Source organism: Vipera berus (assembly GCF_964194415.1).
Source record: "Vipera berus genome assembly, chromosome: Z".
Lineage (NCBI taxonomy): Eukaryota > Metazoa > Chordata > Lepidosauria > Squamata > Viperidae > Vipera > Vipera berus.
This window is the reverse complement of record NC_138205.1, coordinates 7,501,682-7,520,847: the sequence shown is the minus strand read 5'-3', so window position 1 is coordinate 7,520,847 and position 19,166 is coordinate 7,501,682. Positions and strand designations below refer to the sequence as shown.

The window sequence follows — 19,166 nt, the reverse complement described above, 5'->3', positions numbered from 1 at the left end:
TCACAAGGCAACTGGACTTTCTTGTTTTTCTTTGAAGATGAGGTGGGATACAGTCAGAACTGGATGAGAAGGCGAGACGTCTTTGAAGAAAAACAAGAATGTCCAGTTGCCTCGTGAAAAAAAGCAACTTTTGGGACAACCATGACCTGGATAACTGAGAATCTTCATAAACAATGTATCCTCAATTCTAACAGAAAAATCCCGTGAGATGTCCTGGGAAAGTGGCTTTGTGGAGGACCTGTAAACATTCCTCATGCCAATGAGAAAACTCCAATCTGTTGGAGAAAGCCCACATGCAATAAAGCTATTTTAGGTATGGAGCCTTTCTCAGGTTGGTGTACGCAAATACACTGGAATTACAACTCCCCATATTCTTGTAAGTCACCTTACCTAGTCATTTTATGAGTTACTGACCTAAATTCATTAGGACACTTTAGGAAGGGTACAAGGAAGAATCAAACAATTTACCGGTTGTCGGATTTTTCTCCTCCAGGGGGCAGTATAGAACTTCATTGTTTCTCCATCCTTTCTCAAACCACCTGCTTAAATTGAAAACCACGAGTGAGGTCATCTGTGATGAATTCAATTGCTTGCCCCAAAAGGAAATCATATTCTCAATTGCAGCATCTTCTAAGTGTAGGAAGCAAAGGAAGATGCTGGTTTGCTTCAGAGTTCCAAGGATGCTTTTTCACTGTCAACCAAACCCTTACTTGATTTTTGTGGGAATTTTCTCAGTGCTTCTAAAATCAGGTAATATTTCCATTGGAAACCTCTCCTTCTCGTTCCATTCTCATTCTCCTCCATCCCTCTCCTCCTCCTCCTCCTCCCCCCCTCCTCCTCCTCCTCCTCCACATTTATTAACAACTACAGACTCACTAAACAAAGTATAGGAAAGAAGAACGAGGGTTTTGAAAGTTAAGGAAAAATGTTAAATTGAAAAATTGATGTAATGACTGATAAATTTACGTCTATTATCTCTTGAAAGCACAAAACAAGTATATGGAGCCTTGGTGGAGCAGTGGGCTAATGCCTCCTTAAGTAACACCAGCTGCCTGCAATTAGTGCAGGTTCGAGTCCCACCAGGCTCAAGGTTGACTCAGCCTTCCATCCTTCCGAGGTAGGTAAAATGAGGACCCAGATTGTTGGGGGCAATAAGCTGACTTTGTAATAATGCCGCTTGGGGGCAGGGGGGGGGCGAAAGCCCTAATAAGCAGGCATATACATAGAATGAAGGCTACTGCTAAGCACATTGGTTTGTGCTTAAAATTGTAAGCCGCCCTGAGTCTTTGGAGAAGGGCGGGATATAAATGGGATTAAAATAAATTAAAAATAAAATAAATATGGAACACTGAGTTCAGTTCAGCTGTGATCTATCTTCTTTCTCTAAGGTTGTGATCTGCCTGTCATAGATTACCCTAACAACCCCTGTCCACAAAGGGATGTGGTTGAAAGCTGCTGGCATTCTCTTTTTCCCCAGATCTTGCACTTTTGGAACTTCTTTAAGTGATTTAAGTTATATAACTGGGAAATAAAAAAATATATGATAGATAAGTAAATAATTTTGCTCCATATTGAATCTTTTCCATTAATATCTCAGAAAAGGAAGATTCAAAGACCAAAATATACATTCCAAACTGTTTATCAATCTCAGAGAATATTCTGGAGTTCTGATTCCCCCCCCCTTCTCTTAAGGAAATTCTCAAAGTGACTCGGTGTCCCAAAAACAAAACAACATGGAAATCCGAGAAGGAGAAGATGCCATTTTGCCCTGTGAATTCACAACTATCAGCTCCAGTCCAACCCTTTATTGGTATCATCAGTATGGAAACCAAAGACCTGAACAAATCCTGACTGCTTACAGATATGAGAATAATCACTTCCAGAAAGGAAAGTTTTCTACCACTTTGGTTTTGGGAAGTCCGAATTCAGTTCCTCTGAACATTAAAAGTGTCTCTCTACTGGATGGAGCTGTTTATTTCTGTGCTCTGAACCCCACAGTGAATCATGACTGTAAAAAGACTCACACAAAAGTAGCTCAATAAATAAAAGCTCAATAGTAGTAACTGTGAGAGGGATCTTGGAGTCCTAGTGGACAATCGCTTAAATATGATTGGATGGTAAATATGAGGACGGTAAAATGAGGACCCAGATTGTTGTGGGGCAATAGGCTGACTCTGTAAACCTCTAAGAGAGGGCTGTAAAGCACTATGAAGCAGTATATAAGTCTAAGTGGTATTGCAATAGACAAGCATGTGCCACATAACACAACAGACTTAGTAACTGCTGATAAGAAAGATAAAAGAGTCTGGGTAATGGACATGGCAGTATCTGGAAACAGAATAAAAGAGAAAGAACTGAGGAAAAAATTACAAAATACAAAGACCTGCAAATAGAATTAGAAAAACTATGGCAAAAGATATATATATATATATAAAGGTAAAGGTTCCCCCGCACATGCGTGCTAGTCGTTTCCAACTCTAGGGGCCGGTGCTCATCTCCGTTTCAAAGCCGAAGAGCCAGCGCTTGTCCGAGGACGTCTCCGTGGTCATGTGGCTGGCATGACTAGACGCCAAAGGCGCACGGAACGCTGTTACCTTCCCACCGTAGTGTTCCCTATTTTTCTACTTGCATTTTTACGTGCTTTCGAACTGCTAGGTTGGCAGAAGCCGGGACGAGTAACAGGCGCTCACTCTGCTATGCGGCACTCGGGATTCGACCCGCCAAACTGCCGACCTTCTGATTGATCGACAGGCTCAGCGTCCTAACCCACTGAGCCACCGCGTCCCTATATATATATATATATATATATATAGATATAGATATAGATATAGATATAGATATAGATATAGATATAGATATAGATATAGATATAGATATAGATATAGATAGATAGATAGATAGATAGATAGATAGATAGATAGATAGATAGATAGATAGATAGATGATAGATAGATAGATAGATAGATAGAGATAGATAGATAGATAGATAGAGATAGATAGATAGATAGATATAGATATAGATATAGATATAGATATAGATATAGATATAGATATAGATATAGATATAGATAGATAGATAGATAGAGATAGATAGATAGATAGATATAGATATAGATATAGATATAGATATAGATATAGATATAGATATAGATAGATAGATAGATAGATAGATAGATAGATAGATAGATAGATAGATAGATAGATATAGATATATATAGATATATAGATATATAGATATATAGATAGGGACGCGGTGGCTCAGTGGGTTAGGACGCTGAGCTTGTCGATCAGAAGGTCGGCAGTTTGGCGGGTCGAATCCCGAGTGCCGCGTAACAGAGTGAGCGCCTGTTACTCGTCCCAGCTTCTGCCCACCTAGCAGTTCGAAAGCACGTAAAAATGCAAGTAGAAAAATAGGGACCACTACGGTGGGAAGGTAACAGCGTTCCGTGCGCCTTTGGCGTCTAGTCATGCCGGCCACATGACCACGGAGACGTCCTCGGACAAACGCTGGCTCTTCGGCTATGAAACGGAGATGAGCACCGGCCCCTAGAGTCGGAAACGACTAGCACGCATGTGCGGGGGAACCTTTACCTTTTACCTTAGATATATAGATATATAGATATATAGATATAGATATATAGATATATATATATATATAGCAATAGGTGCCTTGAGTTCAACCCTAAAACGTGGACCACCACTTGAATAATGTTGGCATTGACAATATCATCATTAGTCAATTGCAAAAGGCAGCTTTATCTGGAACAACTTACATCTTGCAACAACTTTTAATACCATCCAAAAACAACATCTTCCTACCTCAGGTCTTTAGGAAAGCCTGAATTGATGGATAAAAATTCCCAATCCAGCCTGAACATCTGGTTGACTGTGTGACTAACCTTAATTGCTACTACCACCATTTCAAATCCAATGCCTTGTATTATTTAAAATAAAACAATAATCTGTGAGTATTTTTAATGTATTGTCAACATGACGTAAAAGACTATACTTACGATAATATGATCTCTGTGCCATTCAGTGCATTAAAAAGTGTCATTGTTTTTCACTGGCTAGAATTCCAGGCATGACAACCCAGAGAGTGCCAAGGTAACCATGGTTGGGCATAAGGGGGTGTATAGCAAACATGGATGTACATGCAGCCCACAGCCCAATTTTCAATTGGATACATAAATGTGCTCAATCTCCACAGTCCCAAAAGGGCTTTTTCAAAAAGCAACTGGACTTTGTTTTTTCGTTGAAGACATTTCTCGTCTCATCCAAGAAGCTTCTTCAGCTCTTACCAAATGGTGGAGGATGGAAGGCCTTATATTCCTTGCAGACAGCTGGTCATTTGCTTTCTTTTAGAGAGTCCTTGAGGCCACTTGAAGGTTTATCTGGCCAAAGTCCAGTGGCCATTTGAAAAAGCATTTGGGGGACAACCATGACCTGGATGACTGAGAATGTCCATAGATGTCAATCTCAACAGCTTTTGTTACAATTAAATTTTTTTCTCACCTTTTTTTCCAGCAAACTCATTCTAGCCTAGAGGAAGAATTTCCTATGTTCGACCTTCACAACAACCATCTTGTTGAGAAAAAGAACAACCGGTTCAAAGTAATGGGGTCTGCAAGGATGGTCCAAAAATTTCAGATGAACCCACAACCATCCTGCCTTATCTGACACCCCTGTTAACTTCCTGTGAACTTCCATGGCTGAGACTAGACTGTGGCAGACAAATTGTGGATGTCCCTCTTCCAAGCTGTGAGAAGACCTGCTGGTTCTTGAATTTCTTAATACCTCTCCTTGAGAGCTACATTTCCAAAACTTGGCATTTCAGCACGGATGTGTCGACTTCTCTATATCCATTGTTTATAATTCTTACTCCGGTGAGAAACTTCCAGTCCTGGTTTTGTAGACAAAGTCCACATCCAACCAAGCTATTTTAGATATGGAGCTGTCTTCAGGTTGGTGCAGTCATATACCCTGGAACTACAACTCCCTATATCTCACCAGGACATTGTCTGGGTATTTTGAGAGTTACTGTCCTAAACGCTTTAGGACAGTGGTGGCAAACCTATGGCACATGTGCTACAGGTGGCACGCACAGCCCTCTCTGTGGGCACATACACCATTGCCCCAGCCCCGCCTCCCCTCATGGCCCCCTCCTCACCAGCAGCCCCCCCGGAGGAGAGTTGCCCCCGGGCATGGCCTGCACAGAGCAGCGCAGCCAAAGACATGGCAGATGGGCAGCAGGGACAAGACTCCACCCTCGTGCCCCATTGCATGTAGATGATGCTGCAGGGTGCGGGCAGAGGACGTGGCTGCCATGGCGCTGCAGGGCTGCCTGGGTGATCTGCTATGGAGGGCTGTGGAGGTGGTATTTATTTATTTATTTATTTATTTATTTATTTATTTATTTATTTATTTATTTATTTATTTAGATTTATATACCGCCCTTTCCCGAAGGACTCAGGGCGTTTTACAGGATATTTAAAAGAAAATCAATGCAAAAGTTAAAACAAATTTAAAAAGATTAAATGAAACCCTGAGAAAAAATAAAAACCCAGTTAAAATTCAAAATTAAAAAAATTCTCAGCCTGGGCCAGAGAGCTCGAAGAGCCAGGTCTTCAGGTCCCGGCGGAATGAACGGAGGTCGGGGGCAGTCCTAAGCTCCGCGGGCAGCTGGTTCCAAAGGGCACGCGCGCCCACTGAGAAGGCCCTACCCCTGGGTGTTACCCGCCGGCAATCTTTAACCGGCGGCACCCTGAGAAGGCCCTCCCTGTGGGAGCGCACTGGACGAAGGGAGCTTGATGCTGGCAGCAGGTGTTCCCTCAAATATCCCAGACCCTCGCCATTTAGGGCTTTATAGGTCATCACCAGCACCTTGAATCTCAAGGTGGCCCTGCAGGTGGATGGGGGGGGCAGGGGTGGGGCAGGGGTGGAACAGGGGCAGGCGGGGCGGTTTGGGGACACTCGGTGTCTAAAAGGTTCACCATCACTGCTTTAGGATGCTAACAGGATGGATGCATAGTAGAATGAAACAATTTCCATATTCGTCCTCCAGAGGGCAGCTTAGAACTTCATCCTTTCTCAAACCACCTGCTTAAATTGAAAACCACGAGTGAGGCCATCTGTGATGAATTCAATTGCTTGCCCAAAAAAAGAAACCACATTCTCATTTGCAGCTTCTTTTAAATGTAGGAAGCAAAGGAGGATGCTGGTTTGCTTCAGAGTACCAAGGATGCTTTTTCCTTCTCCACTAAACCATTATTTGATTTTTCTGGGATTTTTCTTATTGCTCCTAAAATCAGGTAATATTTTTACTGAAAAAGCTCTCCTTCTCCTCCTTCCTCCTCCCTCCTCCTCCTCCTCCTCCTCCTCCTCCTCCTCCTCCTCCTCCTCCTCTGAATTTATTAACAGAAATACAGATTGATAGTTTAGGAAAGTCTAGGTTCAAGTCTAGGACATGAAAATGAAGAAATTTGAAAATCAAGAATTGGATAAAGTGAAAATTTGATCCAATGCCTAATTTTACATTCCTTCTTTCCTAAAAGTGCAAAACAAGTCTATGGAGTACTGATTTCAGCTGTGATCCATGTCCATGTTTCTGCCTTGTGTGTGTATAACTTTAGGCAATAGATTACCCTAGTAACCTCTGTCCACAAAGGAATGGAGTTGAAAACTGTAGGTATTCATTTTTCCCCAAGATCTTGCAGATATAGATGTTTTCTTTTAAATATTGGACGATTAAAATGCTGATTTAAAAACGTGAATATAAATTGGGAAAAAATATGGGAAAGATTACTAAATGGTTCTGGTCAGTGTCCACAAATGAACTCTATACCAAATCTTTTCCTTTTAGGAGAGAAGACCAAGATATACATGCCAAACTCTGTATCAATTTGGGGGGATGTTCTGGGGTACTGATTTTGTTTTTCCTCTCTTAAGGAACATCTCAAAGCGATTCAGTGTCCCAAAGTCAAAACAACATGGAAATCCGAGAAGGAGAAGATGCCATTTTGCCTTGTGACTTCAAAACTCTCAGCTCCAATCCATACCTTTTTTGGTATCGTCAGTATGGAAACCAAAGACCTGAACGAATCCTGACTGCTTACAGATATGAGAATAATCACTTCCAGGAGGGAAAATTTTCCACCACCTTGGTTTTAGGAAGTCAGAATTCAGTTCCTCTGAACATTAGAAGTGTCTCTCTACTGGATGGAGCTGTTTATTTCTGTGCTCTGAACCCCACAGTGAATCGTGATTATTTATAGACTCACACAAAAGTCAACAGAATGAAACCAACCTCAGCTCTTTACAGAGCATTCTGTAAAAATCCCCCCAAAAAAGGATTTTTTTCCCTGCAGTCACCACCATCATCTTGAAAAAGTGGTGGAGAATGAAAAGATTAAGATCCTGCAAGACTTTCTAAAAGAAACATATTTATAACGTATTTATTTTTCTCCTGGCATATTTATTTTTCACCTATCTCCAAAGGAACAATTATGAAGAACTGACATTGAAGTATTTGGAGGCAGAAGAGAGGGAGAAACAAGGAAACAAAATAAGGAAATGTAAAGACCATACGGTAGGGACCAAGTGGATGTCGGAAAGGGAAGCAGTAGACATACCAGTAGCAATGGTTACACTTGACGACAAAAGAAGGAAAAGAGCACTTGGTCACAATAAGAATGGACTGGATCTCAACTCACTGATTACAAAAGTCCATTATGTGGAGAAGCACAAATAATCTTAATTTTAATAAAGAATAAAGCTGGAAGGCACTTTGGAGGTCTTCTAGACCAGCCCCCTGCTCAAGAAGAGAACCTATACCATCTCAGACAGTGACTGTCCAGTCACTTCTTAAAAACCTCCAATGATGGACCACCCATGATTTCTGGAGGCAAGCTGTTCCACTGTCCTCACTGTTAAGATGTTTCTCCTCAATTCAAGCTTACTTCTCTCTTTGATTAGTTTCCATCCATTGTTTCTTGTCCTGCCCTCTGGTGCTTTGGAAAATAAATTGACCCCCTCCTCTGTGAGAGTTAAAAGTATACAAAAATTCATTGGGAAGAGTCTTTATGTAAATAATAATACTTAAAACATATGCTATTACCACTAATTCAAATCCAATGTCTTGTTTTTTTGTTAAAAATAGCTGTGATTATTAATAAAGAATCTTCAAGATAATTATTCAGAAGGAGTGATAGAAATAAAATCTCTGCACCATTCAGTGTCTGGAAGACAATCAGCGCAATTGTTTTTTCATTGGCTAGAATTCCAGCCAATGGGATCCTGACAAATGTAGAGAATGCCAGTCTAATCATGAGCAAAGATGGATGCAGCCCATAGCTCAGTTCTCAAAGGGGTACATGAATGTGTTAAATCTCAATTGTTTTTGTTACAATTAATGGTTCTCTCCTACATTTTCTCTAGCAGCTCATTCTAGCTTCTGGGGAGACTGTCCTTTGGTTTCCCTTCAGAGGAACCAACCTGTTGACCGAGAGAACCATGAATCCAAAGTATGGTATCTACAAGGATGTTGTCAGGACCCACCCCAAACCACGTCTTAGGAAGACAAAACTCTTGGAACCAAATCTAGTCCAAAAGGAATCTTTACTATGACATGCTTGGTTGTAGGAATGCAAGACAGGACTTAATATTGTTCTACAAACTAAAACCTTATAAAGAGTTCCCGGTTCAACCCCCCCCTTAACCCCATTTGGTCAGTCCCCCATCATTTACCTCGTATCATCCCTCTCGTGGGAAAAAGGAACTTTTATGTTTATTGCTCTCTTCCTTGACACAAGCCAGATGCTACCTACCCTAACCCTCCCTTTTGTTCCCCCAGTTCAAAAGGCTTCTCTTTTCCTTTGAAATGCCTAATACAGGCTCAATACACATTCATTCCCTCCTCCTCATGGGAGATGGCAGAATCCAGAAACAACGTTTTAAACATACATTTATGAATATGAAATGGATTCTGACAGACGTTCAAAAACTCCAAAATGCTTCCACAGCCACCTTGTGTTCTTTTGACACCCCTGTGGGCGCCACTGTTCTTTGGTGAAGTTCCGTGGCTGAGAGAAGACTGTGGCAAGACAAACTATGGTTGTCCCTCTTCCAAGCCCTGAGAAGACTTGCCATCTTCTGGTTCTTGATTTTCTTAATACCTTTCTTTGCCTTCTCAAAGTGGGATGTCCTACTGGTTTGAGGACCTGCATTCATATAATTGACAGCCAATCAAACAGTCATGGGACTCTCTGCTGAAAAATACAGAAAACCACAACAGAGAGAAGACACCAGATGAAAGGAAGAAAGAGTCAGAAGGGCTTGTTTCTTAGACAAGATAGCACCTGTTTTCACTAAATTAGATCAGCTGAGATGTATCACTTCCTCACCATGAATTTGGCATCCTTCTCGCTAATGTTATTGGGTCTCATGTCAAGTAAGTACTATTTAGGAGTTTGTACCCTTCCTGGGACCTAAAGTCTACTTTTTTTTTCCAGGATTGGTCTTTTCCTGTAGCTCCAAAACTTTGCTTCTTGGCTGAGCTTAAGGTTTGATATTCTGTATTTATTTTTATCCCTCGTACTTTGCCTCCCTTCCAAGAACTGAGGGTGCCTTACGTAGGACATCTCCTCATTTTGCACTCCCCAAAACATTATTGTCTGAGAAAGAAAGACTATCCCATAATCACCCCATAGGTTTCTAAAACCAAGGGGGGGGGGATTTCATGAGTATTCCTACCCTTAGTCCAAGAGCTTAACCAGAACAACACACTGACACTCACAAATCCCTTGGAAGATAACTTCCTGGGGTAAGATACCCCAGAGAGCTGTATGGAGGATTCTCATAATCAGGTGCCCAGAATTCTCCATTGCAACCAACTTCCAATATAGCTGTGCAATGATCAAAAATTTCAATTCAACAATGGAATTTGAGCAGAAGAGGTAGAACAAGTTGACGGTTCTCTTTACTGCTTATTACATAATATTTCTCCATCATTCCTTCCAGGAGAGAGATAGGGTGGAGACTGTCGTAGGAAAAAAATCTTCATTTAAAAAAAGCTAGAATCATAGAAAATGTGCATTTGAAAGTCACCATAAAGGTCCTCTAGCCAATCCCCTTGCACAGCCCAGGAATCCACAAAACCATCTCTGCCAAGAGTCCATTCAGTTCCCAGTTGAAACCTCCACTTAGAGAGAACCCACCACTCTTTCAGGAGACGGTTCTACTGCTCAGAATCTCTTATAGAAAGACGTGCAAATTGTATCTTTCATTCACGGACATCCAAGAGTTCCATCAGGGACCACAGATGGTGACTTCTTGTTCTTTGCCTGTGTTTAATTTTACAGGAACCCATTTCTGCCAAGCTGAAAAGCCTGTCCAGGAACCCCTGCTGGAAGCATTAAATGGAAGGAAAATCAATCTTCTGTGCTCCCACCCCAATATTAAAACCAGTGAATACATCTATTGGTACCGACAGTTCTCTAACCAGCCTCCTCATTTAATTGCAAGTGGATTCCAGGGAACATTGGAAACCAACGAAGGGGAGAGAGTTTCCTTGATTATTCCTAAAGAGCGGAAAAATAGCACCCTCTCCTTCACCAAAGTCACCTCTGAGGACCAGGCACTGTATCTCTGTGGTGTTGGAGACACTGTGTCGCATCCTAGTGACTCTGTTTGGCAAGAACCTTTTCTTGCAATACAGCTGCCTCCAGACGGAGGAAAGAAAGACAGGTGTGAAAACAGACCTTTGAATTTTAATATACTAGTGAGCATTTTTGCTCCGGTGATTGAAAAGATGAGTGGTGAATTTGTTTCCTTGGCAATTCATTTCAGCACCAGATTAGGACTTTTCTTAATTAATTAAACACAATATATATATATATATATTTGGACTAGATGACCTCCAAGGTCCCTTCCAACTTATTATTATTATTATTATATTGGGAGGGAGCGAGAAAGAATGGGAGGATATCCACTCCTCCATAATTTCCTATAGTTTAATCACATTATCCCAGAGTATTTTCCAAGATACGCAGCCCTCATCTGTCTGGTGCAGTCATATACCCTGGAACTAGAATTCTCTTCTCAATCTCTTCTTAAAAACCTCCAGTGATGGACTGCCCATGATTTCTGGAGGCAAGCTGTTCCAATGGTTAATTGTCCTTGCTGTTAGGAAGTTTCTCCTTAATTCCAGGTTGCTTCTCTCCTTGATTAGTTTCCATCCATTGTTTCTTGTCCTGCCCTCTGGTGCTTTGGGAAATAAATTGACCTCTTCCTCTGTGATAGTTAAAAGTATACAAAATTTCATTGAGTGAATTTCATTCATCTTTATGTAAATAATAATAATAAAAAATCTGCTATTACCACTAATTCAAATCCAATGTCTTGTATTTTTTAAATGTGATTTTTAATAAAGAATTCACAAGATAATTATTCAGGAGGAGTGATAGAAATATAATCTCTGCGCCATTCAGTGTATGGAAGACAATCAGCGCAATTGCTTTTTCACTGGCTAGAATTCCAGCCAATGGGATCCTGACAAATGTAGAGAATGCCAGTGTAATCATCGGCAAACATGGATGCAGCCCATAGCTCAATTCTCAAACGGGAACATGAATGTGTTCAGACTCAACTGTTTTTGTTACAGTTAATGATTCTCTCTCACCTTTTCTCTAGCAGCTCATTCTAGCTTCTGGGGAAACTTTTCTTTGGTTTCTCTTCAGAGGAACCATCCTGTTGACAGAGAGAACCATGAATCCAAAGTATGGTCTCTAAGATGATCAAAGGCCAGGAGACTAAAACCACTGCAGAACATGGGTTTGGCTAATCTAAAGAAAAGAAGAAATAGGGGAGACATGATAGCAGTATTCCAGTATTTGAGGGGCTGCCACAAAGAAAAGGGGGTCACGTTATTCACCAAAGCACCAGAGGGCAGGACAAGAAACAGTAGATGGAAAATGATCAAAGAGAGAAGCAACCTGGAATTAAGGAGAACCTTCCTGACAGTGAGGACAATTAACCAGTGGAACAGCTTGCCTCCAGAAATCATGCGTGCTCCATCACTGGAGATTTTTAAGAAGAGGCTGAGATGGTATAGGTTCTCCTGCTTGAGCAGTGGGCTGGACTTGAAGACCTCCAAGGTTCTATTCTATTCTATTCTATTCTATTCTATTCTATTCTATTCTATTCTACTCTACTCTACTCTACTCTACTCTACTCTACTCTACTCTACTCTACTCTACTCTACTCTATTCTATTCTATTCTATTCTATTCTATTCTATTCTATTCTCATCTACAAGGATGTTCAAAAACAACAAAATGCATCCACAGCCACTTTGTGTTCTTTTGACACCCCTGTGGGCACCACTGTTATTTGGTGAAGTTCTGTGGCTGAGAGAAGACTGTGGCAAGACAAACTGAGTTTGTCCCTCTTCCCAATCTGTGAGAACATCAGCCACCTTTCATGATAGGCTGGTTCTTACACTTCATCTTAATAAACCCTAAATTGCTTTCTCAATTTAGACTCTCCTACCAGTGTGGGGAGCTAGACTCATATGCAAATTTAGGCAATTTAAGGTAAAAAAGGTAAAGGTTCCTCTGCACATGCGTGCTAGTCGTTTCCGACTCTAGGGGCCGGTGCTCATCTCCGTTTCAAAGCCGAAGAGCCAGCGATGGTCCGAGGACGTCTCCGTGGTCATGTGGCCGGCATGACTAGACTCCAAAGGCACACGGAACGCTGTTACCTTCCCACCGTAGTGGTCCCTATTTTTCTACTTGCATTTTTACGTGCTTTCGAACTGCTAGGTTGGCAGAAGCTGGGACGAGTAACAGGCGCTCACTCTGTTATGCGGCACTCGGGATTCGACCCGCCAAACTGCCGACCTTCTGATCGACAAGCTCAGTGTCCTAACCCACTGAGCCACCGCGTCCCTTTTTAGGCAATTTAGAGTCAGGTAATTCACAGCCAATGAAACAGTCAAGGGATTCTCTGCTGAAACAGTCAAAAAACCACAAGAGAGAGAAGGCAGTCAGAAGAAGGCAAGAGAGATTCTTGTGAGGCCTCATTGTTTAGACAAGATACCACCTGCTTTCTCTACATGGATCAGTTCCTCGCCATGAATTTGGCATCCTTCTTGCTAATATTATTGGCTCTCATGTCAAGTAAGTAATATTTATGGTATCACTTTTAGGCATCTGTGTCTATTTTTCTTTCACGTTTTGGTCTTAAGGTTTTACATTTTGTATTCATTTTCATTCCTTGCACTTTGCCTTCCTTCCAAGAACTGAGGATGGCTTAGATAGGACCGCTCCTCATTTTGTACTCGCCAAAACAATATTTTTGTACTCCCCAAAACAATATTTTCCGATAAAGTAAGACTAACCCATGATCACCCCTTGGGTTTCCAAAACTGAAGGGTGGGCGACTTCGTGAGGAGCTTTAATCTAAGAGCTTAAACAACAAACCACAATGACTCTTTCAACAGTCTTAAAATATATCTTCCTGGCGTAAGATGCCTCAGAGAACTGTATGGAGAAATCTCCTAAACATATGCCCAGAATTTTCCATTGCAATTAACTTCTACTATAGCAATGCAATGGTCAACATGAGCCTTGGTGGAGCAGTGGGCTAATGCCTCCTTAAGTAACACCAGCTGCCTGCAATTAGTGCAGGTTCGCATCCCACCAGGCTCAAGGTTGACTCAGCCTTCCACCCTTCCGAGGTAGGTAAAATGAGGACCCAGATTGTTGGGGGCAATAAGCTGACTTTGTAATAATGCCGCTTGGGGGGGGCGAAAGCCCTAATAATAAGCAGGCATATACATAGAATGAAGGCTATTGCTAAGCTTGTAAGCCGCCCTGAGTCTTCGGAGAAGGGCGGGATATAAGTGGAATTAAAATAATAAAAAAATAAAAATAAAACAAATTCAATTCAACAATGGAATTTGAGTAGAAGGGAATTTGACCATTCCCTTTACAAAACTCCTTTTCTACTTATTACATGACATTTCTCTTTAAGTACTTCCAAGAGAGAGATAAGATATAGATGGTTGTAGGGCAAGAGTCCTTCATTAACACCCTCCCCCCCAAAAAAAATAGAATAACTGAAAACATGGAGTAGAAAGTTACCATAAAAATCCTCTAGTCAAGTGCAGAACACAGGAATCCACTAAACCGTCTCTGCAAAGAGCCCCATTCATATCCCAATTGATCCATCTAATTAGGCAGAACCCACCAATCCTTCAGACAGATAGTTCTTCTCATCGCTTTTTACAGTATATATCCATATCCAAGCGGTATCTCTGATCCATGAACTTCCAACACTTTCAGCAGGGACTACAGATGTTGACTTCCTGTCCCTTGCCTGTGTTTGATTTTACAGGAACCCTTCTCTGCCAAGCTGAAAAGCCCATCCAGGAACCTGTGCTAGAAGCATCAAATGGAAGAAAAGCTGAACTTTCTTGCTCTCACCCCAATATTCAAAGCAACGAACACATCCTTTGGTACCGCCAGTTCCCTAGCCAGCCTCCTGATTTCATTGCAAGAGGATACAAAGAACCATCGGAAAGCAATGTAGGAGAGCGAATTTTCTTGGTTGTTGATCATAACCGAAAAAATAGCACCCTCTCCTTCACCAAAGTCACCTTTGAGGACCAGGCATTATACTTCTGTGCTCTCGGAGACACTGTGTTACATCCTAGTGACTCTCATTGGCAAGAACCCTTTCTTGCAACACAGCTGCCTCCAGAGACAGGAAAGAAAGGCTGCTGTGCAGACACACCTCTGAATTTGAATGTACAATTGAGCAATCTTGCTCCCACGATTGGAAGGATGAGTGGTGAATTTGTTTCCTTAGCAGTTAATTCCAATTCCAGATTAAGGCTTTTTTTGATCCCCTAATTCAGACATGTCAAACACAAGGCCCGGGGGCCGGATCCGGCCCACGAAGTGGTTTCATGCAGCCCGTGAAGCCACCCTGGAAACAGTGAGGGAACGGCCCCCACTGCCTTGGCCCTGGCCCAGAGACCCTCCTTCTGCCAGAGACCCTCAGATCTGTCCCACTCCTGCCCAGGCCCCCATAGGCACCCTTGATGCCGAATGATGTAGAGCTGGCCATGCCCACCCAGTAGGCCATACGCACTCAGGCCATACCCACCCGCCCCCCTGAAGGCAACTGCAATGCTGATGAGGCCCTCAATGAAATTGAGTTTGACACCCCTGCCCTAATTAAACATGACAAAAATATTGGGAGGGAGGGAGGGATATCCATTCCTCTGTAATTTCCTATAGCTCACATTATCTCAGAGTTGCCTTTTTTCTCCATGATACACAGCCCTCATCCAGCTGGTGCATTCAGATCCGCTGGAACTACAACTCCCCATATTTTCATCAGCCACATTGCTTTGAGAGTTACATTTCAAAAACTTTGGCATTTTAGCAAGGGTGTGTCGAATTTCTATATTCTAGATAAGCTGTTCTAGATATGGAGCCCTATTCTGTCTGGAACATTGACATACACTGAAACTACAACACCCCATGTTTCATCAACCACGTTGGCTGGGCACTTTCTGAGTTAAATCCCTTAGGATGTTTTAAGATGGATGCAAAATAGAATAATAATAAAAAAATGTTGATAGATTTTTCTCCTCCAGAGGGCAGTCTAGACCTTCACACTTTCTCCATCCTTTCTCAAACCTCCTGTTTGACAAAAAAAACCACAACTGAGGCCCTGTGCGATGAACACAACTGCTTGCCACAAAAGGAAACCACCCTCTGGTTTATAGCTTTTTCTAAATGTAAGAAGCGAAGGAGAATGTTGGTTTTCTTCATTGTTGCAAGGATGTCTTTTTCTTTTCAAAGAAACCATTATTTGATTTTTCTGGGAACTTTCTTACTGCTCATGAAATCAGGTATTGTTTCTACTGAAAAACTTCTTCTTCTTCTTCTTCTTCTTCTTCTTCTTCTTCTTCTTCTTCTTCTTCTTCTTCTTCTTCTTCTTCTTCTGTTTTCCTTCTTTTTCCCCTCCATTCCTTCTCCTCCATCTTCTCCTCTTTCTCCTCCATTCCTTCTCCTCCATCTCTTTTCCTTCTCTTTCTTCTCTATAACTTCTCCATCTCTTCTCCTTCTCTTTCTCTTCCATTCCTTCTCCTTCTCTTTCTCCTCCATTCCTTCTCCTTCATTTCTCCTCCTCCAAATTATTGCCAGAAACAAAAGCCAACCAAGAGATTTGAAAATAAAGTGGTTCAACTGAAAAAAAATTGATCTAATGACTGATAATTTTATTTTCATCACTTCCTGAAAGTGCAAAACAAGTCTATGGAATACTCTACTTTAGCCGTGATCCAAATCCACGGTTCTGTGTTCTGTGAATAATCTTGTGATTTGCTCAACAATGAATGGGATTGGTTGAAAGCTGTTGGCATTCTCTTTCCCCCAGATCTTGCACTTTTGGAAGTGATTTGTTTTTGTTTTTCAAAAAAACGAGATCCTAAATTCCTATTTTAAATTGGGAAATTAAATATGTGATAAATAAGTAAATGGTTTTGCTCGGGGTCCAAATAAACTCTGTAGTGAATCTTTTCCATTGAAATCTCAGAAAAGGAAGATTCAAGGACCAAAATATACATTCTAAACTCTGTATCAATTTTGGGGGGTATCCTGGGGTAGTGATGTTGTTTTTCTTCTCTTAAGGAACTTCTCAAAGTGATTCAGTGTCCCAAACTCAAAAGAACATGGAAATCCAAGAAGGAGAAGATGGCATTTTGCCTTGTAACTTCACAACTCTCGACTCCAATCCATACCTTTTTTGGTATCGTCAGTATGGAAACCAAAGACCTGAACGAATCTTGACTGCTTACAAGGCAAGATCCAGGAATAATCACTTTCGTGAGGGAAAGTTTTCCACTACATTGGTTTTTGGAAATCAGAATTCAGTTTCTTTAAACATTGGAAGTGTTTCTCTATTGGATGGAGCTGTTTATTTCTGTGCTCTGAATGCCACAGTGAATCATCACTGTATACAGACTCGCACAAAAGTCAACGAAATGAAACCAACCTCAACTCTATACAGAGAGTTCTGTCCCAAAGGGCTAACTGCATTCATCAGCATCATCTTTAAAACGTGGTGGAGAATGAAAGGATTACAATCCTATTGGACTTTCTAAAAGAAATATATTTACTTGTCACCTGGAAGAAGCCAGAATGATTAAAGTTCCAGGGAAACAATACTAAACAATTGACATTCAAGGCATAAGGGAGAATGAGAAAGAACAGCTATCCAAAAAACTTCGTATTCCAACACACAGCACCCAAACCACACCACACCACACAGCCAACCACCACACACAAAAGGGGTATCAGAAATGAGAGCCAGAATTCTCCAACCGCTAATAATAATAATAATAATAATAATAATAATAATAATAATAATAATAATAATAATAATAATAATAATAATAATAATAATAATGTTGGAAGGGACCTTGGAGGTCATCTAGTCCAACCCCCTGCTCAGGCAGGAAACCCTATACCATTTCAGACAAATGGCTGTCCAGTCTCTTCTTAAAAACTTCCAGTGTTGGAGCATTCACCACTTCTGGAGGCAGGTTGTTCCACTAGTTAGTTGTTCTAACTGTCAGGAAGTTTCTCCTTAGTTCCAGGTTGCTTCCCTCCTTGATCAGTTTCCATCCGTTGCTTCTTGTCCTGCTTTCAGGTCCTTTGGAGAACAGCTTGGCTCCCTCTTCTTTGGGGCAGCCCCTGAGATATTGGAACACTGCTATAATGTCACCCCTCACCCTTCTCTTTGTTAAACTAGACGTACCCAATGCCAGCAAGAGTTCTTTATATGTTTTAGCCTCCAGTCCCCCAGTCATCTTTGTTGCTCTTCTCTGTACTCTTTCTAGAGTCTCGACATCTTTTTTACATCGTGGTGACCAAAACTGGATGCAGTATTCCAGGTGTGGCCTTACCAAGGCATTGTAAAGTGGTATTAGTACTTCCCTTGATCTTGATTCTATCCCTCTGTTAATGCAGCCTAGCACTGTGTTGGCTTTTTTGGCAGCTGCAGCACACTGCTGGCTTATATTGAAGTGATTGTCCACCAGGACTCTGAAATCCCTCTTACAGTTACTACTATCGAGCAAGGTACTACCTATACTATACCTGTGCATTTGATTTTTCCTGCCTAAATGCAGAACCTTACTTTTTTCAGAATTGAATTTCATTTTGTTAGATAGTGCCCACACACCCACAGCCACACTCTGCCAGGAATTATCCGGAACCAAAGACAAGATGAAAGAAACAACGTAATCTACAAAATCAACTGTAATGATTACAACCCATTCTACGATGATGGATGCAAGTTAAAATAAAACCATTTAGCTGTGGGTAGATTTTTGTCCTTCAGAGGGCAGTCTAGACTTTCATACATTTTCCGTCCTTTCTCAAGCTCCTGCTTGACTTAAAAAAGACACAACTCAGGCCATCTGTGGTGAATATAACTGCTTGCCACAAAAGGAAATCTTGAATTTTCTGGGAATCTTTTTATTGCTCTCAAAATCAGTTAATGCGTTTACTAAAAAAACAACTATTCTTCTTCCCTTCTCTTCCTCTTCCTCCTCCACACTTCTCCCCCTCCCCCTCCTCCCCTTTCTCCTCCCCTGTTATATTTATTACCAGAAATACAGACTCACTTAAATAAAGGAAAGGAAAAAAGACCAAGACTTTTGAAATAAAACATTGGTTAAACTAAAAAAAATATATATATCGTAATAATGACCAATATTTTTTACTTTCATAACTTCCTGAAAATGTAAAGCAAATCTACGGAATACTGTGATCCAAGTCCATGTATCTATATAAAATTTTATGTCCTAACAACTTCTATCCACAAAGGAACATGGTTGAAAGCTGTTGGTATCCTCCCCACCCCCCCACAGATCTTGTAATTTTGGAAGGTCTTTAAATGTTATAAGTGATTTGTTTCTAAATTAGATCCTGAAAAGTGTTTCTTGCGTTCGTCAGCATCATCTTTAAAAAGTGGTAGAGAATAAAACAATGGCAATGTCAGAATCCATTTATATCACATTTCATAAATGTATAGGTAGAACAATGTGCTTATTCTGGGGATTCTGCCATCTCTCCGAAGGGGGGGGAG

The 19,166-nt window shown here is 41.2% G+C and overlaps 1 gene segment (V, D, J or C); it reads left to right on the top strand.

The window, feature by feature from the left end:
• Nucleotides 1–660: 660 nt before the first annotated feature.
• LOC308678242 (T-cell receptor alpha chain constant-like) overlaps nt 661–19,166 on the top strand; it is a 97,000-nt gene continuing 78,494 nt past the window's right edge. The window contains exon 1 of the C gene segment in view: nt 661–750.